The following is an 18,352-nucleotide window of genomic DNA, read 5'->3' as shown; positions in this document are numbered from 1 at the left end:
TTCAAAGGACGTGAAAATTACGTTTCTAATTATCGCGTTAACTTTGTTTCTCTCTTTTAAATGTTTGCTCGAACAAAAACAGTTGCCGTAGAAAAGTTGAACGTACCTACTATGTACATTGTACCTACTATTTATATCGAATATGAGATTTATTATTTAATATTGCTTTTAATTTGCTTTCAAATTGAGATGAATCGATATAGAATTGGCCCGATATTATCCACGTGATATTATAACAGATGGCCATTAAAGCTAAAATATTTTTATTTAAAAAATAACCGAGACCTCGTCGAAAGCTATTGAAAATTTCAAGTTAATTGCTTTGATTTTATAATATCCCTCCAATTTATGACGTGTGCGATATGAATAAGAGTGGAACGACGCGACGCTTAATCAAGCAAAATTTTGTTAGAATGACTTTATTTTACGAAATAATTTTTACATATGCCATCTGTTCTATCTATAGATATGTGTGTTTTGTATTTTTTATATCTTATTACCTGACGTACTTCGATCAGTTGCGTCGTAACTGAGGTTAAATCCAAGTCAGGTGTTTGCAGGTCGCGTTTCGCAGCTACTTGGCTCACGAATCTCTCGACAAAATCGGTACTACGGTCGAGCACTTAAAATTAAATTAAAATTGAAATTAAATATTACGATAGGAAACTGAATTCTCTTACGCGACTCTTCTCTTTGCTATTATAAACAAGTCGTAAGAACGATCTTTCATATCGTTCGTATAGATATTACGAGCGAATAGAAATATTATTCGATCCTGTTTATTTATAAAGTTGAAGACACCATTAGATAAAATGAAACTTTTATTCGAATTCTTGGATTGCATAGAACAAATTTGCGCGCGAGACTTTGCAAAACTTGTTCGATAAGAAAGTTTAACCGGTTCGAGGAAATCCAATATTCTTCGATTTCTCAGGGACTTGAAACTAAAAGGCAGTTTCCGTAACATATTTTTCTACATTTAAGAACAAATGTTACTGCGCACGAATCTTTGTTTTAACATTCCCTATATCGTATATCGTAACTTAAATACGTAAATTAAATAAATGCCTTAACATCGAATCTATAGTTCTCTTTCAACGTGCTTTTTCCTTTTTTCTTTCATTCGACGTATTAATACGAGAATGTCAATATCGGTAAAAGAAGTTAAGGGCTTATTATAGTACCCCTATCTTTCTTTTTCCTTCAATTATATCATATAACCTACATTCGACGTAAGTACGTGTAACATGCGCTTGTATTTCTATTGCAGGAATCGCAGTGAGTTCGCTTCGACAAGGAGTAACGATGAAAGGTAAATAGACGTGAAACTTGAATCGCGATAGACATTACAAAGCGTTGCAGATTATGCGAGCGTCGCGTACAAAGATTGAGAAAAAAAAAAAAAAGAAAACGAAAGCTGACTGCACATATTATATACGAGTCCAGTAGCGTAGCAAATTGATCGTCTGTTTGATAATCGTCAGCCTGTAAGGATTGTTTCACGTGGAGCTGACACGATCCGAGACCGTGGACGAAGTGAACGTTGTTAGTTGTCGCCGTAGCATTTTAATAGCGGTTTAAAACTAGCTAAAAACAATGCACGCGGCTTGTTCTGATAAAAACTAAAAATTCATAATACGCTGGCAACAACTGGTAATGTATCATTTCGTACGTATCCAGGTCAGCTGCTCGGCCTCTTCGTGAATATGTACATAAGCAGAGATAGGACCACTCGCAGGGGATGCAGTTTCTTGCATGCGTTTCCTGACGGATGCGTGTATGTGCCTTCTGCCAGCAGCGATTGTGTGCATGCGTGGAAAGCGTGCAATATCCGTGACTGATGTACCTCGGTATACGTCGATGTGCCTCGATGTGCCTCGGTGTGCCTCGGTGTGCCTCGATGACACGCGAATATTTTTCACATCGGGGTACTATATTTTTCGATATTAGTTACTACAGTAATCATTGTTCGAGCAAGCTCTCAAGCGTAATTTGTTAAGTCCCTTGAATCTCTACATAGCCTATCGCGTGCAATTATATCGTATACAATAAAGGGATTAGGTCGTCCGAAAAGTTTCTTTCGTTTTAGAAGGAAATAATGGATGCAGAACATTTTCCGTTTTACATTATTTTATCGAATTACGTATGATCCATTTTGCTTTATCAAGATAAAGATCACAACGTTTGATAGATTAGGTTTCATGTTTGCATAAAGATACGTCGTTGTAAAAGACACGTCTGTAAAAGAAAGACACTTTTGGGACAACCTGATATATTGTAAGAAAATTTCATTTATTAATATATTCGTGGATTATTCGATTTGTCTTTTGGTACAAGAGACACGTACCTGTGCGCGGAATAAGTGGACATTTTACCAAGTTAACTGTGCTAAAGTGCAAGTTTTGGTTGTTAGATGAGAGAGGGTAATGCATCTTTTTGACGACTTGCAATCGGTTCGTAATCGGTCCTCGATAGGACGTACCACGAGTCACGAGCTGCTCGCCCGATAAGTCACGAACGATAGCCGGGCGTGATTCAACGAGAGATTTACCGTTTCGATTAATTCTGATATGCTAACGTTCGTTGCGACACCTGTACGTGTATTTAAAACATTATTCTGCCCCCTTTACGTCGCGTTGCTACGTGTATTCGAGTCGAGGACATTGAATAACATCTTTTCAGACATCTAATTATGACACTTTCAACGTGGAATGCGGGAAGTTTGAATAGGATCCAAATTCACATTAAAAAAAAAAAAAAAAGAAAAGAAAAAAAGAAGAAAAGACGATTCTTTCATATAAAGTAAGACGCTTGAGAAGCTACCTATCTGAGATAAAGCTCTCTACTGTGACTTCATGAAGATTAATGTTTCAAAAACTGAAGTAAAAATCGCCCATAAAATCCTCCTTGAGTACGATGCAAAAATTCCAAGAAACGAAGCTAAGTTTGAAATTTAAAAATGAAATTTTCTTAAGAGTCGATCTCGATTCTACTGCATGTATTTCGGTGCTCGTGAAACGAAATACATATGATATAATGGCCTTGCTCATCTTGTAAACCGAACATCAACGAAGATGCGACGTGTAAATTTTCTTTCTTCCTTCATAAATATGTTATCAACCTTTTTTCATGAAAATCTTTTGACGTTTGAGAATTTCAATTTACGTATAGCCTACATCGACGCTTCGATAAGAGTTTCGCCGAGTGTGGATAGAGAACTGAGAAAATTACGTGGTTTCTACGTGACGATGGCCTGACGATAGAGAAATTCCATTGCATGAATGAAACGATTATTTAAAAAAAAAAAAAAAAAATAGAAAACACACATAATTTTAAACACGATATTCATTTGCGATTTCTACAAGTTTTATGCCTTTGGACTATCTACGATCTACAAAATGGTCGATATCGAACCGGTAACTTTTGCACGTAAAATAATTGTTATTAAAAGTACGAGCTCGTAAATTTCAAACTCTCAATGCGCCCGTGGGAAAATGACTATACCGATAATATAAAATAACCAATCAACCTAGATAACTGTGCTTAACAGCGACGTTTTAAAAATCGTTACCCTTCATTAATTAAAGTTTCAAGTTTTCCGTTGAAAAGTCCGAGGTGCGATAACAGAATTATTGATTTCAGAAGTATTCCCAACCAAACCACTACGGCCGCGCGGCCGTCCGGTATCACTCTAAAAAATCACAACTCGATTAAATGCTCTAATTTAGTTTCGAACTCCATAGAATTACTCTGCGAATAAAACTCTCAAAGTATACGTTTAAAAATGTTATGGTTAGAGCGTTTTATTCCACTTCCACTTCCACCAAAGAAAAAGAAAAAGACGCAAGATGAATAGTTCCATTTATGATTTTCCGTTAATGTGGTTCGCGAAATCCTTGCACGATCGTTTCCTTGTCTCTTCTTTTTTCTTTTTTTTTTTTTTTTTTTTTTTTGACAGAGCATCGAATATGCTCGAACGAATACGTACCTCGAAATATTAGGTTGGCAACTAACTGATTGCGGATTTTGTCGTTAGCTGGTATTGACAAAATCCGTAATCACTTAGTTGCCAAGCCAATACAATAGAACGCTACAACAATAGAACGTACATTAAAATTAACGAATTTAATCGTTGACAAATCAGACGTAACGTTTCCGTTAACAATTTGCACTCTAACTTCATAGAAACACGCGTTTCTAACTATTTTATACGTATTAGGTCGTCCGAAAAGTTTCTTTCGTTTTATAGGATGATAATGGACACACAACATTTTCCCTTTTATATTATTTTATCGAATTACGTATGATCCATTTCTATCAAAATAAAGATCACAACGTTCGACAGATTGGGTTTCATGTTTGTATAAAGATGCATCGTTGTAAAAGACGGGTCTGTAAAAAAAAAAACACACTTTTCGGACAACCTAATACATGCTACGTATACAGTGACTCGCGAAACGCCCTTTGAAACGGAATAACTTTTTTTACGAGCATCAGTCGACTAGATGACGCGTAAAAAATTAAAGATTTTTTTTACAAGCTTCTTGTCCGACTGCCTGTAACGAAACTTGGAACAACGCATTTCGACGCAAACGAAACGATTCGATCGAACACCGATGTTTCGTCGTTACTCTGTTCGATGCATTGAAATATGTGAAAATATGCTGAAAAACCACTATCGAAATATCTAAAAAATACTGGCCACACCTTATACTTTATACGAACGAGAAATTTCAACGAAGCCGCACGCGAAGAAACAGAGTGACATTCAGAGACGCGTGCCTGTGTGGTAGTTGAATGTTTATCTTGGAAAAAGACAATGCGTAATACAGAATATATGCATATAGGCGACACACGTACATATCGTGTCCGTATACATGTGGCTGTTCACTATTCAGAGAGGGAATAAATGAAACGGGGTCGCGATATAATACCGTCTTCTACAAGCGTACACTTTCGTCCCACGGTTTTTCATATTGCCTTCCAGTTACTTCAACATGGAAATCTATCTTCCAACATTGCCACGAGTTCCGTATCGATCTTGGTTTTTATGTTAATGAACGTCTTGGATTATTGTTTGCGTAATCGGTCCGGCTCGATTACCCTTCGCTCGATCGTCTCGTGGCGCGAATAAAAGTCGTTTGCCCCTTATCGAACGTACTTATATCCCAATTTCGTCGATTAAACTGGCCATTTTATCGATTTCGCTGGAAAGTTCGACAACTTTGACGGTTTCGCTTATTTTTATATGTTCCCTGTCGGATGCTCGTTCCGTACTTTCGACATCTCACGTCTCACAATTTCCACGTCTTACAACGTGAATTCTATTGTTCCACATTTAGCGAGAGGTTGGAACATCCGATGACGTTGAAAGCACTGTGTACAATTTCCTAGGGAATGTTCAGTAGGAAAATGAAACTGAGTAAATTAAAAGGATTCTTTATCGTAAGTGTAAAACCGCTTGGAATTATTACAACTATTATAACGAAACGCGAAACTTCTCTCTCGAAAATATTGTTGGCAGGTTGCCAATGTAGATGGGCGTGTGAAGAGGCCGACGAGTGGTTTCTGAGTGGTTTCCTGATTTTCCCACGTATGTATCTTATACGAGTACGTCGAAGCGTATACCAAATACGAGTACAATTCGCTGTTTTAAATGTTTCGAGAACTCTTAATTCCCATCATTTGATTAAACTGACATACGTGTAACGTAGACGACACGACAAACAAAATACATAGTACGCACATATATCGCACACGGTATCGTACGATACATCGTACGCTCGTGGAATATCTATAGATTTCGTTGAAAAATAAAAAGATAAAAACGTTTTGGCTGTTTCAACTAGACTAAACTAGACTCGACTGAAACACAGTTGAAACGTATATTACGAAGGTTAGAGAGGCGAATTCCAAACCGTTTGTTGTATCAATTTCGAAGTATATACTCCACGTGGTAATCGATATTGCGTAAAATTATCACGGTATAAAAAAGGCTCGGGGTTATGTTACCTGAAAGCGGAAGCTCGTTTGCGCGATTCCGTTCATCCAGTGTTTAATTATTAATTAGCAAATACAAACGAGTGTAAAATCGTCGGATGGAATTATCACGCGTCGACGGGAATTCGCTAACGATCGTATCCGCGACCGCGTTTCCCTCGTTTCAGCAAATATTTTTTAGATTTCGCGTACGTGGTCGTGCGCGCACGCGGTGTTCTTACCACGATGATCGCATAAAACATCAGCTACATTGAAATATTATCTGTATTACTCTTTCGAAAAATACGGCCGCAATAACTCTCGTTGGAATAAATTGCCACCTTTTTACTCGACAGAATGTAAATTTCCTATCTTTGATATGTTTCGTGCATGCTGAAATTAACGATTCGTCTGATCGACGCAGCAATTGTTTTGCTCCGGCAGCTCTGCTCGCGTCCTCTTACTTGTCCATCGTGCGCGTATTTTATGTTATGCGATGGACGATCAGATTCGCCAGCTTCGCTCATCGAGTAAATATAAATCCGTTGAACGAAAATATGTACTTGTGAAATATCCGCTGGGCACGTGCATACGGAACGACCAGCGTAGGAAAACCCAACTAGCGATTTTCTATACGAACATCGTAAACAAAATTGTGTACCTAACGTGGTGCGTAGTTTCCATTAAACGAGTACGTGGGAAACTAGCCACTAGCCGCTAGCCGTGGATAAACGTTGCAAATTGCGTACGACGAGCGACCCACGACCAATACAATTTCTTTGTTTTATCCATGTCGAATGTGAAATACGTTTGTCTATCGGATAACTGCAGACATATTTATCCGAATATTACAATCGTATTGCGATGTACGTATTGCCGATATATATATACATATATGGATGATACAGGTGATATAGACGAAATGAACCAGCGATGGGGATAAAGCGTTTCGTATTTCAGCGAAAAGAACTGGGATCCTTTTACCTTTACCTATCCCGTATGACGTCATGTAGCACGCCGCGATAGAGATACGCCTTCGGGATTACGCAAATCCTAGTTTATTGTAACCGGTAAGGAAGTTCGGGTGGTAGAGCACGATCTGCTGTATCATTTCGTATCAAGAGATTCCATTTCCTACTGAGGTATTTTCCTAACTTGTATTAAATAAAACGGCGCAGCGAGATGGAGAGCGGATAGGCAGTGAATGAGGAGGGAAAAATTGCGTTCATAGGAATTGTATACGAATTGGTTGTCCGACAAAGGAAGAAACTGCGTAGCATCGAAAGCCACGGAGAATTCGTATTATTCGATTACATCGTACGACGAGTCGAATATAAAATAACGTATTTACGGCGGAATTGTTGTGCCATCGTGTCTTTAGCAAAGTCTGTATGCAGAGTATAGGAACGAAGGTTTTCCTCTTGCGTGACTTTTGCTTTCGGAGAAATTATCTTTGAAAAATCTACAGTCGGTTCTTTCCGCTTTAAGACGGTGCCAGGGAAACGTAAAATACGATAGCTGTTCTGTGATGCAAATGATGAACCGACGGTTCAAAAGATATAAGACGCATGTATCAAATTCCGTTCAATTTTCCGACTAGTTTCGGAGCTTCAGAATTCCACGTACTCCGGACGCGATACGTTACACGGTATTTCGCTAGGTAAAATTAATAACGAAAGGACGATATTCTTTGACGAAAAACCTCTGTCGATATAAATGTTGGGGTAATTTGAATATGTTGAAAAGTTGCGTCGGCGAAACTTATTGCAAGTATCGATACAGCACTATGTATCGCTGGAAATTCAACGTTTTGCGCTTTCTCAAAGATACGTCAACCGACGTGAAAAATATGTAAAAAATAATTGCGAGAAACGCGTTGAAAGCTTAAACCGAGGAAGAAGAGATGGAAGCCATTTTAGCAAATAGAAACGCACAACGAAAGCTTTTACCTTCTCTTGATTTCTTATTTTCTGTCTTGTTCGTTGTACTAGCGACACGAACGAGACACTTGGAAAGAACGTTTTAAAGAACTGTATGAGAAAACGATTTTGACAACTTTTTTTCTAACAAGTTCTCTCCTCAAAGTTCGCTCGCAGTGTCTCCACGCTACGTAATATGTACGTAGAAAATAGTGGAAAGAGACGCGTTAGTAGAAAAAGAAGTTGCGAACTGAAGCAACTAAAAAATCCCTCTACTGGCTATATAGTTTATTTCTCGTGCGAACGTATGTATACATTAGGTTGTCCGGAAAGAGTTTTTCTTTCGCAAACGTGTTTTTTACAACAGTGCACCTTCATAGAAACGCGAAACCAAGTCTGTGAATTGTCACGATGTTTATCCCAACGAAACAAAATGGATCGTGCGTAATTCGACAAAATAATATGAAACAAACAACATCGTTGTGCGTTTATTATTTCCTCATAAAAGGAAAGAAACTTTTCGGACAAGCTGATAATTTATTTTCCTGCAGCTTCGTTTTCGTTTCGAAATTTTTCCCTTGGTCGCAACTCCTTCGATCGTAGATTTCTTTACGCAAGAATAAACGTTGATAGAGTTCAAGCAAATAAAGTAACTTCCGTGTACGATTAGAACGAGAACATTTTGAAACAAAGCAATTTCATCGAACGATGTTGTGTTACATTTGCAAGTAATGCAGCGCTGTCTACGCGTTTTGATTTATTCGTTTGCACCGCACGAACGCCAAAATTTATACACTGATACATCGATTTTCCACGCGAATTCAATTAAATTTATGACAGAATTTGATATACAAATTAATGGCATAAATTTAATAATATTCGATACAAATTTATGTAAATATTAGTGCACATTTCTCGATGTTTTCACAGCATAGCATCTGGTTAGTGACAACTGACAGTCACTCGTAACTTATTTAAATAGCGTTGTTACGCGGTATATTGTTACCGGTATACTAAACATTCGAAAAATGATCAAAAATCTTGCTTTTGTCTATTCTGCGAACGTTTCTCTTTAACGTTGAAAGAGACAAGGTTCAATCCCGTTATAATCGAATCTACGAACTAGACGATTTATGAAGAAAAAAATCGCGTTTTACATAATATAATTATAAATTTCATAATTCTAAAGAGAAGGAAAACAGGAGCCGTTGTGATCGAAGAAGAAAAATGTTTACGTAATTTTAGTTGTCGATAAAGGTGATGAGATCGTGGCTAAAACAGCTGTAAATTGAAAAACTCGTTGTACGTATTCGAAATTTATTTTACTTAGCAAATTTTTAATTGAATATTTATTTATTTATTTGTATTTTTCCTATTTGTCGCAAAAACTCTGATTTTATGAAGTAGAGGATAATAAATTGTTACTGTACGCGGTGGAACACGTACTACGTTTGATAAATAATTACGACGTTCGTGTTGCGTAGCAGCGATCGATACGTTTGTTTACACCGAAACTAATATTCGAAGTAAAGTTGTGCAGTCTATGGAAATCGATATTGGTTTTCGTAGATGGGACACGCGTGAAAACTGTGTCGAAGTTGAACGACTACCCTACGAGGTACTTAGCTTTTCTACGTGACGGGACATGGATGCGACGATTTGCTTCACTTTCGCCCAATTAGTCTCCGAGTTGCGAAATTATTTCTATAAAGCGATGGAGTAAAAGCAGCTTCGGCATAAAAGTTTCCCCAAACGTCTGTAATAATCAAACCGATAAAACAGCAGATTAAAGTCGAACCGATCGTATCGAATCCAATTTAAGTAACAAAAGTCTTGAATTTCCTTTCTTTTGTATGAAAACTCCCTGCCAGTTCGATCATTCCGTTTTACAGCGATGTTTTTCGCCACTAAACTTTCGTCCGAGTCATTACCACCGACGATATATTTATTTTGCTGCCAGCTACTTGTTTTTGCTGTCGAACACATTCGTAACTTGACGTAAAATCGTACGTATAGCGTGGTACATGCAACGCGTTAGAAATAAGAGACGAGCCGATACTTAAGTTCGCTGGTTGTTATAGCTCATTCCGGACTCGCATAAAGCAGAGGTGGCAATGTGCCAGTATGAAGTAAAACGTCGCTTTCTATGCTCGAATTCGGTATTTCGAGAATACGTACATACTTTGCTACGCTGAGAACTATGTTTTGCCATACATTCGTCGCGGTAAAGAGCAAAAGAATAACACACACATTCCAAATCTAATAACTTTATGATAATACGATGCTCCCTGGCTGCACCACGCTCTCAATACGACTATAAAAATAATATATTACCTTGCTGATACTCTTCTGGATATCGAAAAATGTCAAGGAAATAAAACCTTGGAAATAGCAAAGAAAGTATACAATTTAAGTAGCAGACTGTTAGTCGTCTAACGAAGGAGCAGCTGAAACTCGTGTGACACGTAATCCCCTTGGCTCGTTTTTTCATCGTTGGAATTTTATTCGCACGATAAAACGAATTAGTATTCGGAACGATCGGTTGAGCATCGCGGAAAAACGCAAAGCCGTTGATCGCGATGCTTAATGGAAAGCGAACTTCTTACAGCGAGTCTCTAATTATGTAAAAACGAGGAATAAGAATAACGAGCATTAAAGAAAAGAAATGTAAGGGAAGGAAAGGGGGGAAAAAAGAAGGGGCAAAGGGGAGAAAAGGAACGAAGGAGGCGAGGGTAAGAAAATTAGCGAGAAGGAAAGTTGCCGTTGTTACGACGCGACGTTTCCCTTATTTCCATCCGGTTATTTCATGAAATGTAAACCAGAAGAGACTGTCGTTTCGCCAATGGAAATTTTCTTGGCATAATCGAGCCGGATTTTTCGAGGATACGGATACGCTTACGAGAGCGAGGAACGCGCTGCGTTTCCATCTCTTGCAAATTTTCGCTTAAACGTTCTTTCCCTTGTAGATTCGCGTAAGAAAGCCGATGTCGGATACCAGGCAAAGAGAAAGAAGCAACTGTAACGCGCGAAGAAACAGAGGATTTACGAGCCAAATGTCACTGCAAGTATTATTAAATCATTCCGATTTAACGATTACGACACGCCAGCAGCTATCGTCTATCGAACGTTTCCAAATAAAATATCGCATAATAATAAATATTAAATGAACACAATGATTATATATCGATGGAAAGAAGCGAATCGTTTTGTTCTTTAGGAAGATCGGCATGTTTCGAATAATATGTCTAGTGGAAATTGTTCGTTCATTTACCGGGCAACACTGGCTCGTTCTCGTTTCATAGCCAGATGGATTCCATTGAGAAACGATCGTGTCGGTTAGTTAATTAAATTGTCGAAGAGCGAAACAATTAACGGAAATGGGGTTGGTTTTCTGGCGCTGAACGAAGTCGCCCCTTCTGTGATTGGAAGCGCCGTTTGCTTTCGATTTTCGACCAACTGGCCACATTATTTCCTGCTACAGCTATGTTTCAGAGGAACCGCGTAAGAGTAGCTTTTTGTGCTTCTATCGCGGAATTCAATACCGCTTTTTACGGTTTTGTCGCGCTTTCGATCAAAGCAACCAGATTTTCCATTCTTCCCGCTTAGATAAACGTTTTCCTTTGGCACGTTCCAATACAAAATTTAGATGCAACTTGTTCATCGAGAAATTTTCGATAGAAATTTTCATTGCGTTAAATTATTTCTCCATGCAACTTCGACAACCCTTCTACGATAATTTGTCGGCTAGTATCTTAGAAAAAAAGCACCAGAATATCAACGAAAAAAACGAAAGCGTTTTAACGATTAAACAGATTTATTATATAATATAATAAATATCGCTAAAGTTATTTTCTATTTTGTGCCTTGCGCTTTCTCCTTTTTTCTACAGTCGAAAATCAGCCCAAAGACACTGAAATTCGTCGATATCACCGTCGACGTATTTTATTCGATCACTGAAAGATTTTGATCGAGAAAGCCTATCGCTAAAATTTCCTTAATTCATCGAAACAGCACGATGTTGAAAGCTACATTTTTCGGTAACATCCTCCCAACCAACGGAGACAAGGCAAATTTTTAAATAGCGTATTTCCGGTTTGCGATATCCGTAATTTTGAGTTGCATACAGCGTATTGCTTTGCTAATATTGTTTCAGTTTTACTACTCCCAAGTTACCTAATTAGTTTCTATTTAGTTGGTATAATTAGCACAGCGCGTTTCCATCTCGGGGACATTAGAATGCTATGCAGTTCTACTCTTGTTGGATTTAAACTGAATCGTGTAAGTACGTACACTCGCTGTTTGGATAATGAAACGTTCAGACGAATGCCTGGGATAGTCAAATACTTAGATAACGCGAAAAGCGACAAATGAGAAAGAAAGCGATGCTTTCCGACGATATTTAGTCGAAACGCATAGAGAAACCAGCGAATTTAATTACGTTTTTTATCGAAGGTATATTGGTCACTGAACGTTGGCGTTGGTAACATCGTGATGCTGATTTCGTCGATTATTCTAGCGGTATTCGTAGGAATTTTCGAAACACCATAGGCAAACGCCAAAGGCTTAAACCTACATGGTTTAAAATCTTCATGGTGGCGTTTGCGTCACTAGGAATGGCTGCGTTCGATCGAACCTTGTCGGCAACGCTAATATCCAGGTCAGATTCCGTAATACTGCATTTGCATCAAAGTTGTATAAAATATAACATAGTAGGAGGGTAAAAACGAATGTGGTCGTAAATCGCTGGAACGTGGAAGCCACTTTGCCCGAATGGTTATAAAAGAGACTGTAACGTAAATATGTATTTTTACGCAGCGATGGTAAATACGTACGTGCGGAAATCCTTTAAGGGAAGTGATTTCTCGGTCGAGAACGTCAGTCTTTTCCAAGCGGCGTGATGCAATTTGCTTCGTGCAATTCTCGTTGCATCTTCCCGCGAACCGAAATCCTTCACACCGTTGTACGATCATCTACCGGGCGACTTGAATCCACAGATCACCGGGCCAATCGATGAGCCTGACTTTGAACGAGTGCGTTAACTATCCGTAAAAACGGTAAAAGCTGGTATCGGACGTGATACGATATTTGTTACGTAATTAATATCGGTCGATCTCTTGGAAGAAAGAGACCGAGGAGAAAGAAAGTTTGTCGACCGCTACGAAGGAGACACGGGAAAGCAAAGGATAATTTTATCTTGCTCCGGGCGAGCGAGCAAGTGGACAAGAGGGAACTCGTCTCTAGACACTAAAGGAATTTTTTACTGAAGCCTCGCGAGCCGCCACAGCTACGATAGTCCAAGCGTACCAGCTCGGACGTACCGAATGTCTGGCTTTAAATATCGTTTCGATAACGTCCACTGTCTAACGAAAGCCGAATTTAATTTACTCTCGCGATATAACGTGTTCATTTTCCATTCTTTTCTCTGCAATCGTTCGGGTTCTTCCACCGACGTATCGTTCTGTTGTCCGATTGATTGTTTCGATACGCTGTTGTTCGTATACGCGGTACGTGCGTCGCATCGCTTTCGTCGAAGAAAGGATGTTTGATCTTTTCATCTCGTCCGCTTGCGCAAACCGTAAGAAACGCTCGCTTGATAGAGATGCTTGTACGGTCGAAAATTAATCATGCCGGCGGGATAGCTCGACGTGAAACGAGCGCGAGGCGCAACTCCTTGTTAAAGACGCGCGGCGAAGTTGTTTCAAGAAAATCCGATATTTCCTTATATTTCGTCCCTATAAAAATTGATCGATTGACGCGAACACGAACGCCACGCGTTACGATACAATCGTCGATTAATTTATCGACTCAGTCGGCTGTTTTAATCGAATCGCGGTGTACGTTTTTCCATTCTGCCACCAAGGAATATTCGCAGGTTATTGAAAAGTTAGTTGCATCCTATGCCAGGCATTTTCGGCTTAACGAGAGAGCCTGTGTGTCTCGCGCTTTGTAGGCAACGTCGTAAACCACTATGTTACTCTTGGTCGGCACGCTAGCAACAGCCGTGGTCAGTAGGAATTTACCACGTACAATTCCAGGAATCCGCAACTCGTTCAACTTAAGAGATACTTGTAACGATCAATGAGGCGGTTTGTTGAGAATCTTTGTGGATTAACCGTATCGGCTAAGATTTACCTACGTCCAAGCTCCGCCGATGAAGCTGCAAAAGATCAAATCCTTCCGTCGTTTATCCGATATTAATTTTTTGCGCACGCGAAATTTGATTACATCGTACCGCGCGTATCATACAATCGCGTCGCTTTACTTTCAAATTCGTTAATTTGCCCTGTGATTATTTGGTGGAGCCACTACGACCATTCGCGTGTATGTTGTTATTTTGCCTGGAAGTATCAACGTCGTTAGGACATACGTAACGTAATAATAAATAAACTGCGGGAAAAGCAATGTGCAACTACGTGCAACCGTGAAACAAAGTCGATGTTGAGAATTGTGGATCTTTGAAGCCGAAATAATGTTATAGGAACACTAAATTTACACTGAGGATTCATATTAAAATAGTAATATATTTATTTCATGGACGATTCCTTATATATTCATCGATACACACTTGCACGCGTCTCAGCACTTTCTTCTATAACCGACTGTTAACCGACTGACTGGTTTACACTCATCTGTTTTCGAGACGCCGCGCGCACACACACCTCCACACACCGCCACTCACATACAAGCATCCCTACTACGCATTTAACCCAGTCCAGCACAGAAAATTATACATATCTCAACGATCGAATTTAAATTTCCCGGCGCTGCCCGACCGGCACAAATAAACGAACGCGATCGTAAGGTGACCAGTTTTTCAGTCTCAGTCTCGAGCGATTTTCATAGCGATCGATACACAATCTTTAGCGAATCGGTTAGTACAGAGCGTCTTGGCGAACATTCTCTGTATTTATTAATTACTTTTAAATATATTTGACGGTTTCAACATCGAGTTACCTCGTCGTTTAAACCACACGACCAACCATCCTCTACACGCGTACAGTGTACATTGTACATATTGTACGTACATTGTAAGTACGTAGACGTGTAATCAGGAGCCGACTCCTGCTACGTGATCCTTCCGACCTTAAAGCAGAGACGACCGTACGTGTGCATGTACGTAGCTAAAATGAAAATGATGGCGCAGTTATTTACGATCGTCGACATTCACTCTGACTTAAGTGAAACTCGGTTAACTGGCTTTGAGATCTATAGTCGTTGTACTAAAGATTGAAAGCTCTAGCCGGTTAGGGATACATACTTCTCTATCGGAGCTTTTAACGGATTACACGACCTTTACCTAGCGAGATTTCGGTAACTAGTGGTTTGACAGATCAACGCGATAGGCTTACGGCCGGTGCTTTTGAACTTGCAAAGTGTACGCAGCTATACCGTGTCGTCGTCTATGCTCTGTGCATTCTACTCTATGCAACGTGCAGTCTCTCAGTTTCTTAGAAGAAAAGGTTTTGAGAAACATTTCTTAATCGCAATGAATTTGTTTCGTTTCGTTTCGCCATGTGGAAATATGAAAAATTGAACGACGAAAGTTAACGATATTTATCAAATTTTATCGAATTAATACGTAACTCTAATTCAACCACCAAGATCCTACTGCTCTGGTTGTAGTTTGCAAATGTGAAAAAGATCACTCGGTAAATATCCATTTGAAGCAATTTTGGGGTTGAGACACGTGGCAAATGCGTTTGGAAAATTATATAATAAGTTTGTGGAGAAGAGTCGGGAAGTAACGTACAATATCCTTTTATACAGATTAGATCTCCACACGGTGTATCTCGGTTGTATTTACGCGGTACGTAGATCGGAAGAAAAGCAGACATGGCTAATATTCGAGCAGCGATAAGCACCGAAAGTTATCGCTGTACTCCGACGACGAACATGGTAGAGAGGAACATTCGCCCTCCAACTCTCTTGGACGAAACGTCTCGGCCCTTGTAATCAGAAATGTTTTATTTCATCGTAAATACCAATATCCGGAGGAAAACTCGGCCATACGGTAAATTAGAAACGCGTATTTGCGATACAGTTTCAGCGTATCCGGAAATGACAGAGCGAGCAGAGTGGTTGATGGTGTCTGGTAGGTACAGGCGAAAGAATACAGCGTTAGAGGAAGAGAGCGAAACGTGCGTGCCATTGGTCAAAATCTAGCGGCTATCGGGTGGAATGCAGGTGCGCGAAATTGGTATAAACACGCTGATAAAGGACAACGAGAAAGACGGAAGAGTAGAAAATACGATGACGGCCAAGTTAGGAAAATGGAACAAGGACAGACGCTTGGAACGTTTGAACGAGAAGAAGAGAAAAACGTATTACCAAGATAAAGAAGCGTTTCAAAGAGACAAGAGAATTTACGATACGATGATTCGTACAAAGCGCGCCATAAATTGATTCGCGACAGGTTAATTCGCTTTGGCGATCGCCAGGTGTCGCGTTCCGTGTCGCCTACGATAAAGAAACGCGCCATGGTGTTTGTATATACCGTTTGATCGGTTTTAGGCTGGTAAAATATCGGAATATTTGTTAAGTGGAAAGTATTCGTCGGTAGACTCGAGTCGCGTTCCGAACGCGAAGAACTGGCAAGCTCGCGCGTTCGTCTCGCCAAGCGAGCAACGTTTAAACCTGCGACGAGAAGGGTGGCAGCTGCGAAGAAGGGAGAAAGGGCGAAGCAGACAGGCACGGAGCAGCGACGGCGCAGCAAAATTTTGCATCGCGGAATACTCAGGAGCATTGAAACGGTGGTCTCATTCCACGCGCAGCATCTCCTCAAAGGCTGGTCACATTATGAGTACCATGATCTTTTCACGGGCACAGTAGGAGATATCTCATAGAAATGCTTGCGTCTATTTACAGCGGACAGAGGGGCCGCGAGGAGAGGCCGAGAAAAACGGAATGAGGTGGAGCAGCCTGAAAGAGACGAGGGGAACTGGCCTCTGCAAACGTCGAGTGGATAACCCGGGGGAAACTCGAGAGGTTCGGTCGCCTTTTCCGTTGCGCGTGCCTTCTTGAGACCCGTTAATAGTACTCTTGCTAAGATCTTCCATCTTGCTACTCGATCTCCGCTAGGTGAAAGATGTCCACACTCCGGAAACACTTCTCGTACTTCCTTCTGAAGTAGGTCGTACACCGACACGGCGGTCTCGTGCAGTGGACTTTTCTTTTTTCCTTTTTCTCTCCGAGGAACAGATTTCGCTGGATACGTCTAGCGGGCCGAGTTTCTCTTCTCTGAACGCTCGTTAATTCTTAATTAGAGACGTAGTCAGCGACGGGATTAAGTGCCCCGCAAACAATCAAAGCGCACAAGCTATATCCTCCTTTTGGACGTTCGTTTTGTACCCGATATTGCTAGAAAGTTACGTCGGTCGCGTTTCATCGAACAGACGATCGACTTCACGGAGAGAATCGTGGGTGTAGTTGGAGTTGAGATTCAAATGGAATACCTCAGTGTAGCGTTTTTTCAAAGTTTTAGCGCCTAAAGTATATATATGTATGTTATTTAAGAAATTCGGAAGATGGAAATTGCCGTATCCAAGTTGAAATCCCTTTCCACGTCTACGTGAAGATAGACGTTCTCGTCAACTCGCAGTACCCACGTTGCTTAATCGCCAGAGACAATACGAAGCTTGTCTTCGTTTTAATTAAAATCTTGGTCTTTTCCCTGGTTGTAAAAACTGAAATCAAACTCCAGCGGAGCGAAAGATACATAAAAAGTTTAAATTATTAGAGTTTATCGGGTTTGAAAGCAGCGCGTGCCACGCGGATAATTTTAATCGCCGCTCCTTTAAGAATATCTACTTGTTTGTTTGCTCGATCGTTGGCCGAGATAGCGACGTGGAAGAGTCGCGATAAATTTTCTCGATTCACGGATTCCGTCTAAAACGCAAATTTCTCGAGAGTCCGCGCGCGATAAGAACGCTCGGTGAAGGGAAGCTGCGCGAGAACGTTCGAAGCGTAACGGTCGAACAGAGGCTTTGCCAACGACACAGCAGAACCAATTCTTTCGTCAATTACCGGCAAGTTAACAAATCTTTCGCACAGAGCAAGGTGCATAGCCATGAAAGAAGGACAACGACGCGAATTCCAATCGTATTTCATTCGCCTATGCTTTGGCTTGGAGAAATCGATATCGCGCGACAAGCAATATCCAAGCACCCTTTATCCTCTCGTTTCTATCGGCACCGTCGTCCGCAGGCACCTATCGCCACGCGACGTATATCTTGCTTCGGTGGTATATCGATCCGCGTGCGCGTTCGTTACTTTTTATTGGCTTTTTGAGAGGGACAGTTCGCGGTTTTCGGTGGCATGGATTTCCTTGCTTTTGTGTCGGCATGCTCCCTCTCCCCGCCTCGTCTCTTTCTCTTTCATAGAAGAAAGGCTAACCGGATCGCGCGCTTTCTCAAAGCGAGTAACCGATTCAGGACGAAAAACGGATTCCATAGCGC

The 18,352-nt window shown here is 40.4% G+C and overlaps 1 protein-coding gene across 4 annotated transcripts in view; it reads left to right on the top strand.

Moving 5' to 3' along the window:
- The window catches only part of LOC138187539 (protein amalgam), a 263,392-nt gene that overhangs the window by 60,420 nt on the left and 184,620 nt on the right, over positions 1–18,352 (top strand). For 3 of the 4 annotated variants that reach the window (XM_069128457.1, XM_069128458.1, XM_069128462.1), the window contains exon 2: positions 1,271–1,312. The exons of the other annotated variant lie outside the window; for it this stretch is intronic. The gene's annotated coding sequence lies outside the window, so the exon portion shown is untranslated. The remainder of the gene's footprint in view (positions 1–1,270; positions 1,313–18,352) is intronic. 4 annotated transcript variants of the gene reach the window in all.

The sequence above is a fragment of the Bombus flavifrons genome, chromosome 15 (assembly GCF_040668555.2).
Source record: "Bombus flavifrons isolate JBK064 chromosome 15, iyBomFlav1_principal, whole genome shotgun sequence".
In the NCBI taxonomy this organism is placed as follows: Eukaryota; Metazoa; Arthropoda; class Insecta; order Hymenoptera; family Apidae; genus Bombus; species Bombus flavifrons.
The sequence above is the reverse complement of the archived record's forward strand: the minus strand, read 5'-3'. Positions and strand labels throughout refer to the sequence as shown.